This window comes from Argiope bruennichi, chromosome X2 (assembly GCF_947563725.1).
Source record: "Argiope bruennichi chromosome X2, qqArgBrue1.1, whole genome shotgun sequence".
NCBI classification, from domain to species: Eukaryota; Metazoa; Arthropoda; class Arachnida; order Araneae; family Araneidae; genus Argiope; species Argiope bruennichi.
This window is the reverse complement of record NC_079163.1, coordinates 22496263-22514863: the sequence shown is the minus strand read 5'-3', so window position 1 is coordinate 22514863 and position 18601 is coordinate 22496263.

Sequence of the window (18601 nt, the reverse complement as noted above, 5' to 3'; positions counted from 1 at the left end):
TTCGAAAGCTAATGTTTCCATTTAAGCTGCAACACGCTCCGAACGTGTCTGCGTTAGACTTGGTCGTGCGGACCTTACACGATCTTCCAGCTATCCAGTTTCCTCAAATCGCTGAAAAAGCTTCAAGAGGCCTGCCACTGTTAAAGGTCCTTTCCCATTCTTCATATTTTTCTGAAGTCGGAATTTACGCAGTATAACAGTCGCTGATTCTTGGTTCAGGTAAAACAGCTTCACCAACAAAGTTTTATCCTTTCCACATAGCATCCTTGTTTACTTACATAGCATGCAACGGAGAACTGATTCTAGATCAAGAACGTAAGTATTTAAAATCGTCTGTCTCATTTGCATATTTCCAACTAAGTCGTTCATACCAGCGCCACCTGTCAGCTGCTTTTTGAATTATTTTTTTTTTCTTACCTAAAAAAATTCCGTCACTTATCGATGCTTAATCTGCAAACCGCTTTTTATTTTGCTTAATTTTACGGTTTTTATGAATTTTTAAAGTTTTTATGGACTTTTTGCCCACCCGGTACATATTTAATCCTTATATTGTATATCTATAATTTTAATTTTGTGTGTGTGTGTGCGTGTGTGTGTGTGTGATGTAAAAATAAATATTAATGTTCTTATAGATAAACAGTTATAAGAGAAATTTATATTTCAAGCACAGTAAATTATGTCAAAACATATATCAGATATCTGATAGGAACGAAATATCATCATTAAAAGAGATCCTCTGTAAAAGGTATATTCTTGAAGATTTTTGCCTACAAGTTCAAAGGTGGTGCAATGTTTGGCTTCAGAGTAGTCAACCCCCCCCCACACACACACACACACAAACAGAGACTAACAAATGTTTTCTAAGTTATCAGAATATCGTTTTTGGGGAAATTCTAGCATTTTAGATTTTTATTAATAAATTGGATATCCGGCGGTAGCACAACCAACATTGAAATAATTTTAAATTATTATTGCAAATCAATAGCGTTTATTGCAAGATAATTTTTTAAAATAATTTAACTCGATGGCAAAACTGGGTAAAATGATTTTATAAATCTATAACATAGCTTTAATGCCAAGTTAGTGTCATGGTTGAAAGAAACATCTACAGTGATTCTTAATATATGCCTGGTCAATAAACTCCGACCATGGCGACAAAAATGAAGACTCTGGAGAAAGTAAGAATTTTGACTCTATTTCTGTTAGACTTAAGGTCTGAAGATTCTTCTGAATTTCATACATGTCTGTAGATTAAAAGGCGAAACGCTCACACGAGGAAGAATTTTATCTTTGCAAAGTTCATAGTGGAACACGCTCTTTATCTGTAAAATCTGAGCACAGTTGTTTTCTAATTAATGATTTTCTCTCTGCTTGTGCTGTGAGTTTCTCAAAGTGCTGTTCTTTTTGCCTCAGCTGTGATTTTTGCTGTTTGGGTTTTTTTTTTTCGCTTGTGGAATAAAGTGTCGTTTTCCATTATCTAATATGTTGGACTTGTTTCACTACACACCCACCGGACGATTTCTATAATTTTTGAAAATCAAGTGAAGAACGTTAAGAAACATTATTTGATAAATAATTACTTAAATAAAAGCAATAATAATTATCCCGTTTTTAAAACGGACGAAAAAGTATAAGTTTCACCTATTTCCATACAAATTTATGACTCCTGCAAATTTCCTGAAAATCTATGTCTATGAATTTTTAACCCCTAGACAGATTGTCCAAAAAATTTGTGATTGCAAATTTTTAACCCTATACAGATTGTTTTGAAAAGAGTGATTTGAATTTTTTAAATCCACAATAACTAATTTTCAGAACAAATTGTAACGGGCTAGGAGAAATTATTTTATTCTTTTCAGAGGTGCTGAATTAATTATTTTTATTTAAATAATTATTTACTGGTTTTTACTCTTAAGAGTGTGAAATTACAATAGATTTTAAGCAAACTTGACGATGAGTGAACGACTTGGCTTAGCGTCATCTACCGGGAAAGAAAATTTTTAATCGACTACAAAATTTTTACCGGACATAGAAATAAGAAACAAGCAGAAAACCCGACAGACAGATGGCAGACTGCATTGTCCCTCAATTCAGAACTATATTTAAATTTTCAAGTTTCTAGCTCATCAGGAAATCAGTTTAAAATCGAGTGCAAAAATTTGCACGAAAAAGACAGACAGACAGAGCAGAAAGCGAGTTAATAAAAACGTTTTAAATAAAAAAAAAAAATATTTCTCCATAAAAAAATTAATGAGAGTAGTATTTCATAAAAAACAAATTTTACAAGCTTTATGTTTAGAGAGTGAGTGTGAGAAAATATATGGCACCATAAATGTGAATAAGCTTACAGGGTCATATTACTATTATTCCTCTAAAGCTAACAATGCGATACACACACACACACACATGTATTCACTAGAACAGGGAAAGGAAAATGAAGTTACGCATATATTTAAGTCTTCATTAATCAGCAAAAAAGTATGATTGTTTAAAAAAATTGTTCATTTCGAATTCCTGTAAAGTAAAATTTGAGAAGAACAGAGTACTATTTTCATTAAAACTAATCGTGTATAGAGCATGAACGGTAAGTGAGAAAGGTCTGGTGGAAGTGATAATTTCATTACAAGTTGTTTTTTTAGTCTCAATTATGATTTGTTAATGTCTCTTCCTTTTATACGTACACTCGTGAAATGTTCAATATTCCACTTTCCTGATTCACAAACAAAAAACTGCATAAATCTCAAAATTTATAAATCAACGTTTTTAAGGAGAAGTTCAATTAAAAAATATCTATATATTCCATCGTCCCGTTCAAATCGTTGGATTTTTAATAGAATCTGATACTTCACACGAACTGTTGAATTAGAAGATTGGGAAAAAGTATCAAAAATTAAATCATTTTGTTTTAATTAATTTCTCATATTCTACTGCCTACTTCTAATAAATACATTGTCTAAATCAGAGGCCACAATTCCAAATGGAGTCCTAGAAATATTTTGAAGATAACGAAAACTTTCATAGGGTTACATTTTTTGTAAAGTTCTAAATGGCATAAAGACTATTGTTCTAAGTGTCTTTTGAGCCCTCTCTTGAAGTCTCATAATGTTTCCCTTTCTTCTAAGATATTTATACTTTTATTCAGTGATTATTTTATGATCTTTAATTGGGACCTATTATTGCAATACTCAAAGCCAGAATTTTAAGTCTTATTAGAAGTAATAGAGAAGTGTAGATGTCGGATGTAAACTTAGAGGATTAAATGCCTTTGGGTTTTGCTCCCAATATATTGAATTGTGTGTGTGTGTTTTCAATTCATTCTTTAAATGCATTCCATGCATTTTGAGTGCAGGTAAAAGGCTCAGAATTTACTGATTGACTTCACTTTAAGGATGGTCAGTGGTTGGGACCGGTTGGTGTTGTGGGTAAAGAAGTTAGACTGTAATTTTGTTTTTGATCCATAGACCTATGTGTTAAACGTTTTGGAGTTTTTAGAAATCGAATTGGTCATTCAGCGAATTCGAAAGCTTAGGAAGAGCGGGAATTATCTTTGTGAATAGGGTCACTTTCATTTAAATTACAGCTAAGAAAAGCAAGTAAGAAACTCAGCTTGACTTGAAAAATTAAATAATTAAAAAATTAAAATTGTAGAAAAATTAAAAATTGTAGAATATATTTTTATTTATTTCCTTTTAACTACAAATAGAAATTATCTTGTGAATTAGTATAAAATAAAGATAAAATTGTTTAACCAATCAACATAAAAATCAGATTGCATTTAATGCAAGCAAATGATAGAGTGCTTCCCATCGCGCATATTGTAGACCCACATTTTGCAAAATAGACATTGAACCCATTTTTCATTGCAAGCCGCGGTTGTCTGTTTTTAATGTCTTGCCTACCGGACTAGAGGGTCCTATATTCGAGACCACATTTCATCGGTCTGAAGATGTGATGCATGATAAATCTGTTGGGGCCACACGTATTCCTACTGGTGTAACGAGCAAGTTTAAAGAGGTCCTAACTCAGACCTTTCCTTGTCATCTGAACGCATTTTAAAATTACAGCCAGTACCAAAATACCTTTAACGTTGCTTCAGAACGAATTATTAGTGCAATATAACATAATATAATTTAATATATAGTCGGAGTTGCTATACGCATCTCCAAAAGCTGAAGTAAGCCATCTTTCTTTTTCAGAATCTGTTTGTTCAAAATTCTTTTCTTCGTCCTTTTTTCCCCTTTATTTCCTCTTTTGAATTTTTTTCTTAAACCTTTCATTTTCTCTTATCCTTTTTTTCTTGTTTCCATTTCTTATTAATTATGTTGCCAATTTATTTTTCCATTACTTCTTTTTCAGGTGGGTCGAATAGGAAGAACTGACCTACCTGAACAAAGGCTCACAAAATTCATTATTAAGTGAGCATTTGTTAGACTATTTCTAAGGCGAATCCTTAGTGAGAGATCTTACCTTCGAGGGTACCCTCCGGAAGGGGGCACCTTGAAACGAGAATGAGATGCTTCCGGTAGGATGGTTGGATTTCGCCACTCTGTAGGTTATATGAAAAGGTGGGGGTCTGGCTCCTCCCATCGATGACGGCACTTACTTCCTTAGGGAAGGGTTGTACCGTGGCCGGTGATGGCCTTTAGGACTCAACCACAGTTCCCGCCAGTGTTGCTGTTGCGGCGATTCAGTATTTATTATCCGTGTGCCTTCGGGCGGGTCGGAGAGTCAGTGATATGACTTACCTTCGAGGGTGTATACTAATATTTAAAGCAGAAAGTTGAACTGCATGAAACAAGCTCAAATCATGATCAATTTCTATTTTATAATCTGTTACAAATTGCTCCGTCGCTTAGTTTCGGACATTTTTGTCGATTAATAATAATAACAGTAATTGCGGTTAGAAAAAAAAATAAGCCAAAATATTTTTGAAAAGATTGACAAATTTAATTCAGTTTGCGAAACATTTTTCCTATTAGCTAAAACGGGGTACCTATCCACAACCTCTCACTGTCCGTTTCAATTGAGCACTAACAGATGTGCCTATCTTAAGAATCGTCTTTAGCAAACATTCTGATTAAAAATTTTAAAAACCTCTGCATAAAGTGTGTGTTACAACTTGCCCCCTGGCTCTCTTATCTAATTAATGGACTAGAAAGAAAAGACTAGAAATGTTAATGTTTGAAAATTTTCAGTGCTAAATTTTCAACTAACGAATTCGAATGCTAATTTCGAGCTAACTGTAAACAAAATGCTTTCTTTGCATTTTGGAAAAAAAATTAATAATATTTAGAATATTTTTTGGTGAAAAATTCTTAAATATCTAAAAAGGTGACGAATTCGAAATATTTAAAAATCTTAATTAAAAGGGAATAAAAAGTAGAAAGGAATTCAATAAAATAAATAAAGTCTTCTCTTAATGAAAGTATAATGAATTATAATATAGTACGCTTAACTGGAAAAACGTATACAATGAAAAAATATTATAATTAAATGGCAACCTAGAATTTAGGCAAAAATTATAGAATGCTGTCTAAAATTTTAAAAAAACAACTACTCACGTAATTTCTACTAGAGTAATTTGTAAATTAAATGTTAATCCATTTTTCACATGTCCTTCCTTTGGCTCAGGTATCGTCCTAATCATTTGACAGGGGATCAAAATTACGAGGTCCGTTCCAAAATAGGCCTTGTGTTACTTCCAAAAAAAAAAAAAAAAAAAAACCAGTATATAGTTAACAGGGGAGTTCGAGAATTTTTGGATTCATTACAAAATTATGTAAAAGAATAATTAGAATAAGGCCGTCACTTCGATGCAACATATTACATATATGGTTTATAAAGCTTTATTTCACAACATGATTATTTTTCAGAATGATAAAAGATGAATGATGATAGATTTCTTATATAGATGACGCTATGTAAGATTTCCTGTTGATTTAAAGTGAAAATTTCACTTGGTAATATCATGAATCTTCAAAATCAAGTTCCTTAGATTATTTCATATGAGTTTATGGAAAGATTGTGTATATCAGATGGCTTGCAATAATTTGCAGGAGCTAAAGCAGTATATCACAGCTGCAACACAATCTATAACTTTTAAAGAGCTTGCAAGGGCATAGTATGAATTGAATGTTTGGACATATAATGCAAAGGATTGGATTTCACACTGATTTAGTAATTTTAACAATTCTATAGTAGATTTCAATTCTAGATTTCTAGATTTGGATTTTCTAGATTTGAATCCAGCAATTCTAGATTTGGATTTTCAATGGAAGAACAAAAGCAAGCATAGTTATTGGCATTATACTGAGGAAGTATTTCAAACTTAATTAGAATTACTAACTAAATAAATATGAATAGGTTATTTATCCCTTATCGGGATAAGTAATACTTATTCGTTATTAATTGTTTACCATAATCAATGTTCATACAATCTCTCAAACATATGAAGAAGAATGCAAACAAAATTTCTTACATTTCTGATAAATACGTCCTATAGAAATCTTTAAAATACAAGAATAAAGGGTTGGAATTTGTATCATTTGACCACATTTGGGGGAAGTCTAATTAAAATTATCTATCATATCAATCCCTAAGGTTTCAAAATATATTCTGATGCAACTGAGACTTACAAGACTTGATTCAAAAATTTTATATATGAAATTCACATCAAATACAAATTGAATTTGATTGTAGCACTTTTTAATATTCGAGCAGAAGTCAAACTGTCTATGAAGATTTTTAATTTGTCCCCGTTCACTAAAGTTCACTCTGTAGCAATATTAAGTTCTAATACTTAGATATGGAGAGCTTTTGAGCCAACATACACATTCTAGAGACCAATATCATTTTAAGTGTAAAGAACCCACTTGCCATTGGGCAAGCTGGCAGCTTGGCCCGATGGGGCCAGCTATGTACTCACCTTTTTAGGCTTACTGCATTCCTTTCGATGCAGTCTGTCCATTGACTGGTATTTTCTATAATATGGAATGACATGTTTAATTATTGAAACATGCATATGGAATGACATATTTAATTATTTTGTGATTTTCAATTTAACCATTTGCGGTGAAAAGACGTGCCATGCACGTCGAAATGTTTTTGTTACAAAATTTCAACGACATGATACACACGTCATTATGGAATTGTCATAAAAGTAAAAATGATGTTAACGACCTGTCGATAAAGATAATTTGTCAGAACATTGTTTACTGGAGAGCAATCTTAGGTCGAAAATTAATTCATTTAGAAGATATAAATATTTTTCTGATTTCTATAAGATATCGGATACTTTATGTGGCCTTGCTGCGAGTTACAGAGGACTGTTTTGGCACGCGCATTTGTGAATTTCTTGCCACTGCAAGTGAGTAATATCATTTTCCCCTTATATTTCAGCGATTATTTTTACTAGCTGACTTTAGGTACTAACAAGAGCCCCAGGAGCTCTTTACAACATTAGAATTAACGGCTTAATTCAAAGAGCTTCAGTACTATACGGACTTATATTCCACACAAAGTTGATTCGTGATTAACCGGCATGTGCGTTCATAACCACGCAACGATATCACAAACAAACCGCATAAACACGTAAACATGATTTTTCTGTTGTAAATCAATCATTGTTCATTTAATCTCGTAGGTAATAGCACTTCAAATCTGGTGATGGTTTGTCGCATAAAAAAAATCCGAGTGGCCACTACCGTGATGACTGAATAGACGTTTTCACGCCAAATGAAGCAATTTCATATACAATTAGATAATGGAATATTATTTTTCACGCAATCAAATCTCAAAAATAAGATCATCAGAACCGAATTAAGTCTTCTAGAAGTTCTTAAGCATGAAAATTTCGAATCCCCGATTCCCCCCCCCCCTTTTTAACTTCTTACATTAGATATTTTTTATTGATTTTAATTATCTATATAAGGAGTTTTACGTAAGGAATTCTGATAAACTGAAAAAAAAAAACCATTTAATTACGGGGATCTTCCGAGAGAGTTGATTTTAATATTTCGCGTATAAAAACATCAGGATTTAAATTTAAAAGCAATTTTAAACGAAATAATAATGAAAGAACACCTTTCGAACACAATCTTAATACTATTTAATTATAAATTGCATTTGAACGCTATTTGAATATGAATCTCTTCGAGTGCACAGTCCTTATAAATTAAATTAAAACATAAGGTTATTTATTATACGTAGAAAATATTGCAAAAAAAAAAATCTATTGAAGTTTTGGGATTCCCTAATGTTGTAAAGTACATATATAGCAGCCTAACGTACATATTTATTAATTCAGCCCTCAAGGTCAGTTGGCTTCAATACAAGATTAACCTAAAACATTTAAAATTTTCGCAATCAGCAATTAATTGATTTAAAATTTTCCCAAGATTAACCAATAGCTGCTCCAGCAATTAGCATAATTTTTCTGATAACTGCATGATCATTTTATGATATTTTCATTAACTTCTACTTTATTTATGAAGTATAAAAAGTAACATTAAAAAAAGATAAACTTGTGTAAATACATATTAGCATGTATACAAATAGTAAAAGGCAGAAGACAGACTAAAAAGAAAAAAAAAAAAGCAAATAATATTTCGTTCGTCTCAAAATAAAAATATAAAGAAAAGTCAATTTTATGCATAAATGATTCATCGCTTTCTTTTTCTCAATCAAATGCCAAATCAATCGGCATCACGTGGTTTCTTAAATGCTTTTTTCTCCCCTTTCTCTGTGGAATTTCTTTTCTAGCCGGAATTAAAAATGCTCTTACAATACAAATTCGATGAAGTTCCGAATTGGATTCAAATTTGAAACTTATTGTCTTCATATTCTAATAAAATTTTTTTATAACACTTTAAGTTATGACACTGTCCCAGAAGAATTGTATAAAAATAGATAGCTGTTCCAGCAGAAGATTGAAAATTGAAACAGTATTCGGTTGATTCAAGGGCAACTGATTGTTTTAATTGATGGCTGCGATTTCGACTCAATTTGGTTTGTATTTTTAATGAAGGATTTAGGTATTTTGAGGCTCTAGGCAGTGCATATTATTAAAACTCCCATTAATGAGAGGGTCAATTTCCTTTCACACTTCATCACATTTTTAACATGTTAATGATTCATTTCAGATTAATTTTTTGTTTTGTTAACAAGATTTTTTTTTTTTTTTTTTTTTTTTAGCTATTAGGATTCTAGATTATGCGGCATCCACGTTTGTGCATAATATTATTGAGACAGTTGACTGATTTTATAAATAATTTAATAACTAAATGAACATAAGGAAATATATAGGCACCTGATCAATTATTATTAGTAGTATTTTGAATTCGAAGAAAAACCTTATATTACAAATATTATCGTTATTTCATTACAATAAAAAAAAACATTTTAAAAACATATGATTAAAGTTTCGATTCATTCTGTACATCAACTGATAGAAATTTTTATGGATTGGAATATTAGGAAAAGTAGACTTTTTTTTATTTATTTAAAAAAAGTAATGTCAAATAAAAAAAAATACTAAAGAAAAAATTATCACGACATCGAAAATATCGAGCAAATGCGGATAAAATATAACATTGTTAAAAATTCCACATTGCCCATATATATATATATATATATATATATATATATATATAAACATTTTCTGATTGAAGGTGAAGCAAGCTTCCTTTATTCTTGATGTTACAAAAAGTGTCCAATTTTCATCCATTATTAATATTTCTTTGTAAGAATTACGATCACCAAGAGATGCAGCTCAGCCGAAAACAAGAAAAAGAGCCAATGAGGAAGTATTTTGAACCTTGAAGGGAATTCGCTGAAGCAGCGTTTTAGATTCGGCACGTTTTAAAGTTATCATGGGAAAATAAAAGCCCGCGAAACTCAGAAGTTAAAGTGAAGCCGGACACCGAGTCATTAAAAAATATGTTTTTTAGAGTGCAGATAAATTGAAACTATATATATGTATAATTATTTTGCTTGAACTGTTTTATTGCTTATGGAAATGTGGTTTTATTAAATCTACCTCAATGGTGGTACAAGTGATTCAGGCTCGGAATTGTGTGGACAAATGGGCACTTTTTTCTGATAAAATGGTCAACGATGAAATTTTGGAGAAACAGATCAAGGCTGAGACATAAGCTTCATTAAATCATTGAAGAACTAAACACTAATACACAACACAGTTTTAAACCATATGAATAATTTTGAACGCCCCCCCCCCGAAAAAAAAAAGCACACTGTTTTGAATGCTACATGATTTAACAATATAAATTTTTATGAATCAGATTTTCACCAGGGAGAATAGAAGGAAAAATAACAATTTTTAAAAATATGTCTTCACAGTTGTTGAGAGTATTCGAAAAATATCGTAACTAAAACGAGATGGGGAAAAAAAATGCTGTGCCCTAGGCCAAACTGGAAACAAACTAATGCAGATGATGCTATGTGTGTGATGGGATTGTAAAAGAATTATGTATGAGATGCTATAATCAGTGAAGATCTGTTTGTCTTGATTTTGAGCCTCTAGACTACAAATAACCTATAGCTCTTTTAATGCATAATTACGGTTCTTTTTTCAGTAAATATATGAATAAAAATGAAATATAAAATTTATCTAAAAAAATTCCTAGTAATAATTTAACAAAATTATTTGATACCTTAATGTTCTTTACATTTAGAGACAGAAATCTATTTCTGCTGAATAACATAAATGGTCTCAGACAAAAAATCTTAAAAGAAAAGATCAAATTATTTTTGACTTTACTTCTTGATACAGTTAACTTGCTATTTTTATTCAATTAAAATCTTATGTATTTCAATTCCCACTGATTTCCGAATCGATATATACTTTTGCGAACATACATTTTCGAACATGAATTCCATTCCAAATCTAATAATAAATCAGCTGAATAGTATGAATACGGCGTTTTTTATGAAAATGATGTCATATTTACTTTATTTTGACCAAATTTTCCGAAAAATTGAAAGACAGAAATCTCTATATATTACTTTTATGAAATATATATTTTTAAAATTTTATCATTCATACAAGTTAATAATAATATAAAGCATTAGAATTTGAAATATACTAATTGGGGAACAGATAATAATATATTTCGAAAAAGTTATAAAATATATTACTTTTTACATTAATAATTTTATATTATTATGCCTGTATGTTATAATTAAGCATGTTGTAACATAGTTAATAAATAATTGAAATGCAGTGTATTTTATTCCAGCACTTTTAAAATAAAGCAAAAAGAATTCTATTTTAATAATAAAATAATAACAAAGAAATAAGCCCAATTACATATATTTCATAATTCATGCTTCTAATTCATAGTTCTATACGCATTATTTTGGCATGCAAAATTATAAAATTGGACGTTTACAAAAATGTTGCCAAACCCTGCTCTACGCTGTTATTTACTTCATTCTTTTAATGGTGCAACATTTTTCAAAGAAGCTTACAAAAAAATATGAATTTCTTGTTGCCAAGAAATCTTGAAAGTTCTAAACTGAAGGAATTATGATTTTACCAGAAAAAAAGCAAAAGGTATTCGATCAAAATGGCGCATTTTTGTTACAATAAAAATTATTTAAATATAGAAAAAAACAGATCAGTTTTTACTGAACAATAAAAGAGATTTTCAACCCTCCATAAAATCACACAAAATTGTGAAGTTAGCATCTGAAACAAAAATCAAGCATGCACAAAGGATTCAAATAAAAATATTTAATATCCCAGCAAAAAGTTTACAAAATTTCATAGTCAAACATTAAATATACCCAAAAGAAGGCGTGAGGTAAAATGTTTAATAAATAGGCATCTAAAGAAATTACACCACAGACTTTAATTTTACATTTATTTCTCCCAAATAATAATGTATGCATAACAACACAAATTTCAAATCAGAAATAATACAATTTTAAACCAAAATTTATATTTTTTGCACATTTGAAGCACAATTTTGATATCAATAAATGTTTACAAATATCACCAATATTTTATAAATACAAAAGGGAATTATTTGTTGCAAACCTTTTAAGCATTAATTTAAAATAATTAAAGCACACTTCATGCAATATTAATCAACAACTGCAATAATTTGGAATGAACACTCTACTAAATACTTAAATGCAATACATTTAATTCTGCAAACATACATTTAATTCTGAAATGAAACAAAAAATAAAGCTATCAAATATATCACATATCTTTGGTTATCTTATTCAAAAGCATAGTTATTAGAAACAATAAAAATGTTTTGAGAATAGAAAAATGAATTAGTGGAGGAGCTTTTTTTTTTTTTTTTTTTTTTTTCTGTATTATAAAGGGAAACATTCAGGATAACAACAGAATATTATTTTTCTTTTTTGTGAAAGATTTAATTACAATAAGTTGGATATTTCTTCACCCTTTTTTTTTTTTTTTTAAGATGGAACATGGAATCAAGTAAAATAGTGCAGTAAAGTCTTGCTATTCGCGTAAATAAAATCCTTAAGTCAAAATATCTTGTAGTTTTCAATACAATTACATGGATCGATTTAAGTGGCTGTCAGTTTTATTATTTGTAAGGCGACAAGGTACAGTGAACACGTCACATTCGGACTGTGGTACAGATAGTATTTCTGGGTATTTCAAGCCGATTAGATCGCTATAATACAAAATATTATTGCTTTTTTTTCATAATTTTGTATTTAAATCGGAGTTTTATAAGGCTGCTTTATTATGACAAAAAGGAAAAGAGTTTTTGCTTCAAAGGATGGTTTAAATTAAATGCAATCAACAGATAAGAAAAAGGTTGAAGTCTATCAAAAGTTGTAAATGATTGTCAAAGATGTAAAAATGATTCGTTGCCGGACTACATGCTATCCAAGCAGCCTTGCAATATATTGAACAGTAAGAGAAAATATGAAGTACAGAGTGTTATTTTTCATATGATGCTGCGATTGATCATCAAGAAAACATCGGAGTGCATGGGAAAATTTACTATCACAGACTTTAAAAAAAAAAAAAAAAAAAAAAAAAAACCTGTTTTGTGTTAATAGTTTTATTTTAACGATTTTTTTCTGTAAAAAGAAACCTAAATGATTGTTTGTTATATAAATTCATTCTTTAAATCCTGAAATACAGTATATCATTTAAAATATTAATATATACGAATATTATATGCAAAAAAAATCTCTTTTATTCTTTCCCAATTATCACACATTTTCACTATTCTGGCATCGACGATTATTATTTATATCGGATAGCTATGACTCAGTACTTTCTTTTTTAAAAAGTATAAATACAAATTGCTGTTACAGTAACCCATATAGCGACCTAAAATTGCTTTTGCCCATTATTCAGTATTGATTACAAGTCAATGTCTTTTATTACCTGTAGCCGATATTTGTAATAAAATGGTATTTAGTATGGATAATTATCAAAAGAAGCCACAAAACAACAAACAGCTCGAGCTGAAAACGCAAAAAAAAAAAAAAAAAAAAAAAAAAAGATAAGAAGCAGATTTCTCACGATAATGCAATTTTTGCTGGGTTTCGGTTCATCATCCGTTTGAAAAAGTTGCATAATTAATTAAGGTCATAAAATCTATAAAATCATTAAATAACTTAAATTTAACAAAGACTAACTGACATTAAACCAAAAGATGCAAAATGAAATTAAAATTAGCAGAGGTTAGGCCCATAGCATAATATGAAATTTTTGACTCTAGTTGTATTCAGTGATATAGCAAGGATAAATGGTACCATAGGAATAACATTATTTCTTCATCCTCTCATCAGATTTGGCTTTTAAACGTGTTACGGATGTATTAATATTTTGTCATCAGGAGACACCAAGGTAACAAACGGTAACTACATCACTAACAATTTTAACGAAACGAAATTCGCAATTCTAATTGTCCAGATTATAGACCATTAAAAGCTAGTTTACGTCAGGCAACTAAATATTAAGCAGCAATATCGTAATTTAAAATTTTGAATATATAATAAAATGTTGGAGATAGATCAGTAAAAAATACAGGACACTCCTGTTTCAAAAGATGACTATATTGCAACTATGGCTCTAGAGGCCAGATGAAAAAGTCAAGGTTTATTTTAACATAACAAGTTAAATTCATCAAAGAATGGAATGAATTAGAATAAAATCGTAAATTGAAATGCTTTAGAATAAAAATCGAAGTCAAGAATAAGAAGTCTTAAATGAATGTTTCGTTTTGATTTACTACTTTGACATTCAGAAAAACTAGAATGTAAAAGGCAGTGCATATTATAAGGTGCTAACATGCTTTTTAATAGGTCAATTTAACTCCACATTTTTAGCTTAATAACATACTAATAATTTATTTTAGATTTTTTTTTTACTAATAACTTCTTAAAATGCATATTTTTGTTCGTTTATTTACTATAAACACATGATTGTGCAGCATCGACTTTTGTAAACAATATTATTTAGACAGACGCTCAATGTTTATAAATAGTTTAATAACTAAGGGAATGCAATGAGACAAATAGGAGTCTGACCATTTGATAGAAGTACTTGACAAAATCTTAATATTCTCCTAATATTCTATAATTCAAAGAATTATAGAATATTATAAATTTATTCATTTGAAAATTAAATTATTAACATCTTTTTAATCCACTACGTCCTCCTCCCTCAATCCAGCTGTCAAGTTTAAAATCCACCACTTCGCTCAATACATTGTAGTAATGCATACAGAAAACATCAAAAATGCACCCTTACAGATCAAATATTAAGATTTAGAGATTTTAATTCATAAACAATATAAGAGAGTATTTTAATAAAATTCGAATCAAAATGCTCCAGAAACATAATAACTTCGTACTGATTCTCAAAACATTTTTAGTAACAGATAAAAAAAAAATAAAGATAAAAAATGGACATGCATACAGTATAATACTATATATAAACTTCTACTTGATTGATGAAGTTTAACTATTGATTTTTTCATTTGCATAAAAATTAGAAATCATTGTTAAAGATTAAAAATATAATAAGAATCTACCCAAGAATAAAAAACACTAAATAAACTAATAAAAACAACAAAACCAATTTAAAAAACAATCCTTATAATATTTTCTCCAATAAAATGCTCATATCACAGAGAAAATTTTTTATAAAACACAGTAAATATGAAAGCACATTCGGAACTTCATAAAATATATATAAAAAAAGCTCTAAAATTATAATTTTACTATCGGATAAAATTAGACAATGGAAGTTTTTAAAAAGATTTAACTATTCCTATAACACCTAATAAAATTTCAGAAATTCAAAACAAATATATAACTACAATATTTAAATATCAATCAAAAATCACATTTAAATTTTCAAATGAAACAGGAAAATCAGGATGACTTAAATGGTAAGAATTCATAAACATGTATTAGATGGCGGTTTATTTTGCAAAACTCCTCTTTTGCGGTTCAAATTCTGTTGTTTCACATAAAAAAAACTGCAGATTAACTAAATATTTAATCATTGTCACTTAATCTCATATAATTCTTTGTATGACAATAATTTATACCAAATAAAACATACCACAGCCTGTAAAGACTCAAAATAAAAAAGAAATATTTTTTATAACTATAAAAACTATAATAATAATTGAACATTATTTGATATCCATAAAAATTTAGTAAGAAAATAAAATACAAAATATAAGGGTAATAACTATAAAATTTTAGAAAATCAAAATTATCTTTATAAATATTTCTCTTATGCAGCTAAGCAACAATTTATTTGACCTTGAAAGGGAACTTTCATAAAACATACAGATAGTGTAATGAATAACACACCCAAAGATAATTTACTTTGCAAGTTTGTTAAAATATTCTTGCTCACAAAAAAAAAAAAAAAAATCTTAATAGAAAAACACAGAAAACTTTTCCTGAAAATGATTTGTTTGGTTACCAAGAATGACTTGAATCAACGGGATAATCTCGTCACGATTGTAAATAATATATCAAAACACAGCGACTAAGCATGAAAATACGCACTAATAATTCAGTAACAGTCTTAAAATGATTGAAATTACAGAGTCGCTTTACAGTATTAAAATACTAAATCGAAATGAAAAATAAAGGAGTTTAAATAATTCATACTTTGAAGATTTAGTTAAGAAAAAGTATGCCTTAAAACAGAGCATGAAATAATTTCAATATATTTTATCTAAATTTAAATTTGCCTAATTTAAATGAAAAATTATAAATCCATTTAATTATAAATCCATCCAGAAAATCCATTTAACATGTCTTTATACAGTAAAGTATGATTCATCCAAATAAAGTAAAGAATAACTTGCTAGGATGTTCACTTTACTTTATTTGGTATGAAAGAGTAATATTTTACAGCAGCAAAATCAATTACAAAAATAGCTCAGCATATATAACGATTTGCTAATAAACCTATCTCAAAAACTATACTTCACATAACTAAAAACTGTTTCTAGTACTGAATATTATTTAATTATTTTTAAGGAAAACTAAGAAAAGATTATTACATTTATCTATTTATCACATTAATATTGTCCATTAATTATATGCCTATAAATGGTACAAAATACTACATATGATCCCAAAAATAAACCTAAGAATATAGGGAAATAATAAATCTAAGAGGGGAGGAGAATAGCCAACAGAAATTATAAAGATAATGCTAATTTAATTTTTATCAAGAAAAGCAATTTCTAAAAATCTAATCTGAATGTTTTTTCATTTTAAACACCAAGTATCACATACAGCATCATTTATGACACATACCTAAGAAATAATATATTAATATTTTGAGTTGCGTTAATATATTAACTCGGAGGAATTTAACCTGCAGGATTAAACTGGAAGAATATGCAAAAATAGAAAAAAGATAAAACAAAGAATAGAGAAGCAATTAATTTTTCTGATTTAATGCAAGTTTCATATTTTGGGTTTGGAATTCTACAGTAGAAGACACTTGAAAACACTTAAAATGATTTAAAAAGAATGTGATGGAGACGGCATATCTGATATTTTTTCATATTCTAATGCATAATGAAACAATAAATAGTTTTAAATATCATTTCATTTAACGTCATAATCCATTAATATAAATTTTTCTAATAAGTCCTGTTTTGTGCAATCGAAGGAAAGTCTAAGAAAAAAGATTCTGCATATGGCGAAAGGGGCTTTTGTTTATTAATTTTTGAGACAGAAAACAATTCTGATGATAAAACTATCAAAAAAAATTGTAAATATCTACTATTAAAAACATGATGCAAATTTTAATCAACCTTTACTTAAACAATATATTTACTGTTCAAAAAAAGAGTATAAGGCAAATCTTCTTATAAATGCACCAACAGTTCAACTGTAACAAGCTTCTATAGTTTAATAAAATATAGTCAAGTGAGAAAAATAAAATCCAGTAGTAGCAATAAAATGAGATAAGATATTAATGAGAGGAAAGCAACATCAGCATATTTCTTCCATTTATATTAGCGTTAATATTATCAATTTAAGATTAGTATAAAATAAAGTTATATATGGAATATCAATAAAAAAAAAGTTAAAACATATCCATATTCTGAATGGTTATTTTGAATCTTCCAATCTTATCTTCAGAACCAACTCGCATCCATGTCTATTCTGAACACAAAAGATCAATTCTTATATGATCTATTTTCTCTACTTTAATCACTAAATTGCCAGATCAATAATACCTTATGTAGATGTCACATATTTTATTCCCTTGTTTTCATAACTTATTGTTTTTCAACTTATCGTTCTTATACAAGAACTGTTGGTTTGCACTTTTTTTAGCTTAAAGGAAACAAAATATTTTCTGAATTTTCAAAAAAAAAAAAAAAAAAAGCTTTTGTTTTGCTTTTGGCTATTTTAAATTTACTTATGCTCTTACTTACTTATTTTGTAGAATACATATAATGGATAGTTTTTAAAATCTTATACCAATTAAATGCATCGACAAATTTCTAAATTACTTATGAATGGTGCAATATTATCTATACAAATATATTAAAGTAAGTATAATATAAATAAGATATTATCAACATTGTATTTCAATAACAAATTCATATTAATTAAAGAAAAACATCACTTACTATTGTAAAGAAGAGAAAACCCTTTACAAATAGTAAAGCAATATATGAATAAAATTTCACTTTTGCAACACAAAATTATGTATATTGAAAAACAAATTAAACCCTCAATCATTGAAGTCAAACTTTATTTGATACTTAAATGCTAATTAAATGCATTATATATATGATTAAAAAATAATACTTTAAAGATAAACTTTTCAGTTATTTAATATCATGACAGATTACATATTTGACTAGAGAATACCATAACAACCTGGATGATAAACAATCATATGAAAATACTCATTTAGTATTCACATTTTACAGACCAGTACATTCATTGATGTTAAAAAAAGACAAGCCTCTAAGGAATGGTATGTATCCAATGAGGAAAGGCTTTTGCAAGCTCTTCTTTAGCATCGCATCTAAACACTAAAACAAGATTCTACGGTCATTTGCTCAAAGATAAATGAAAA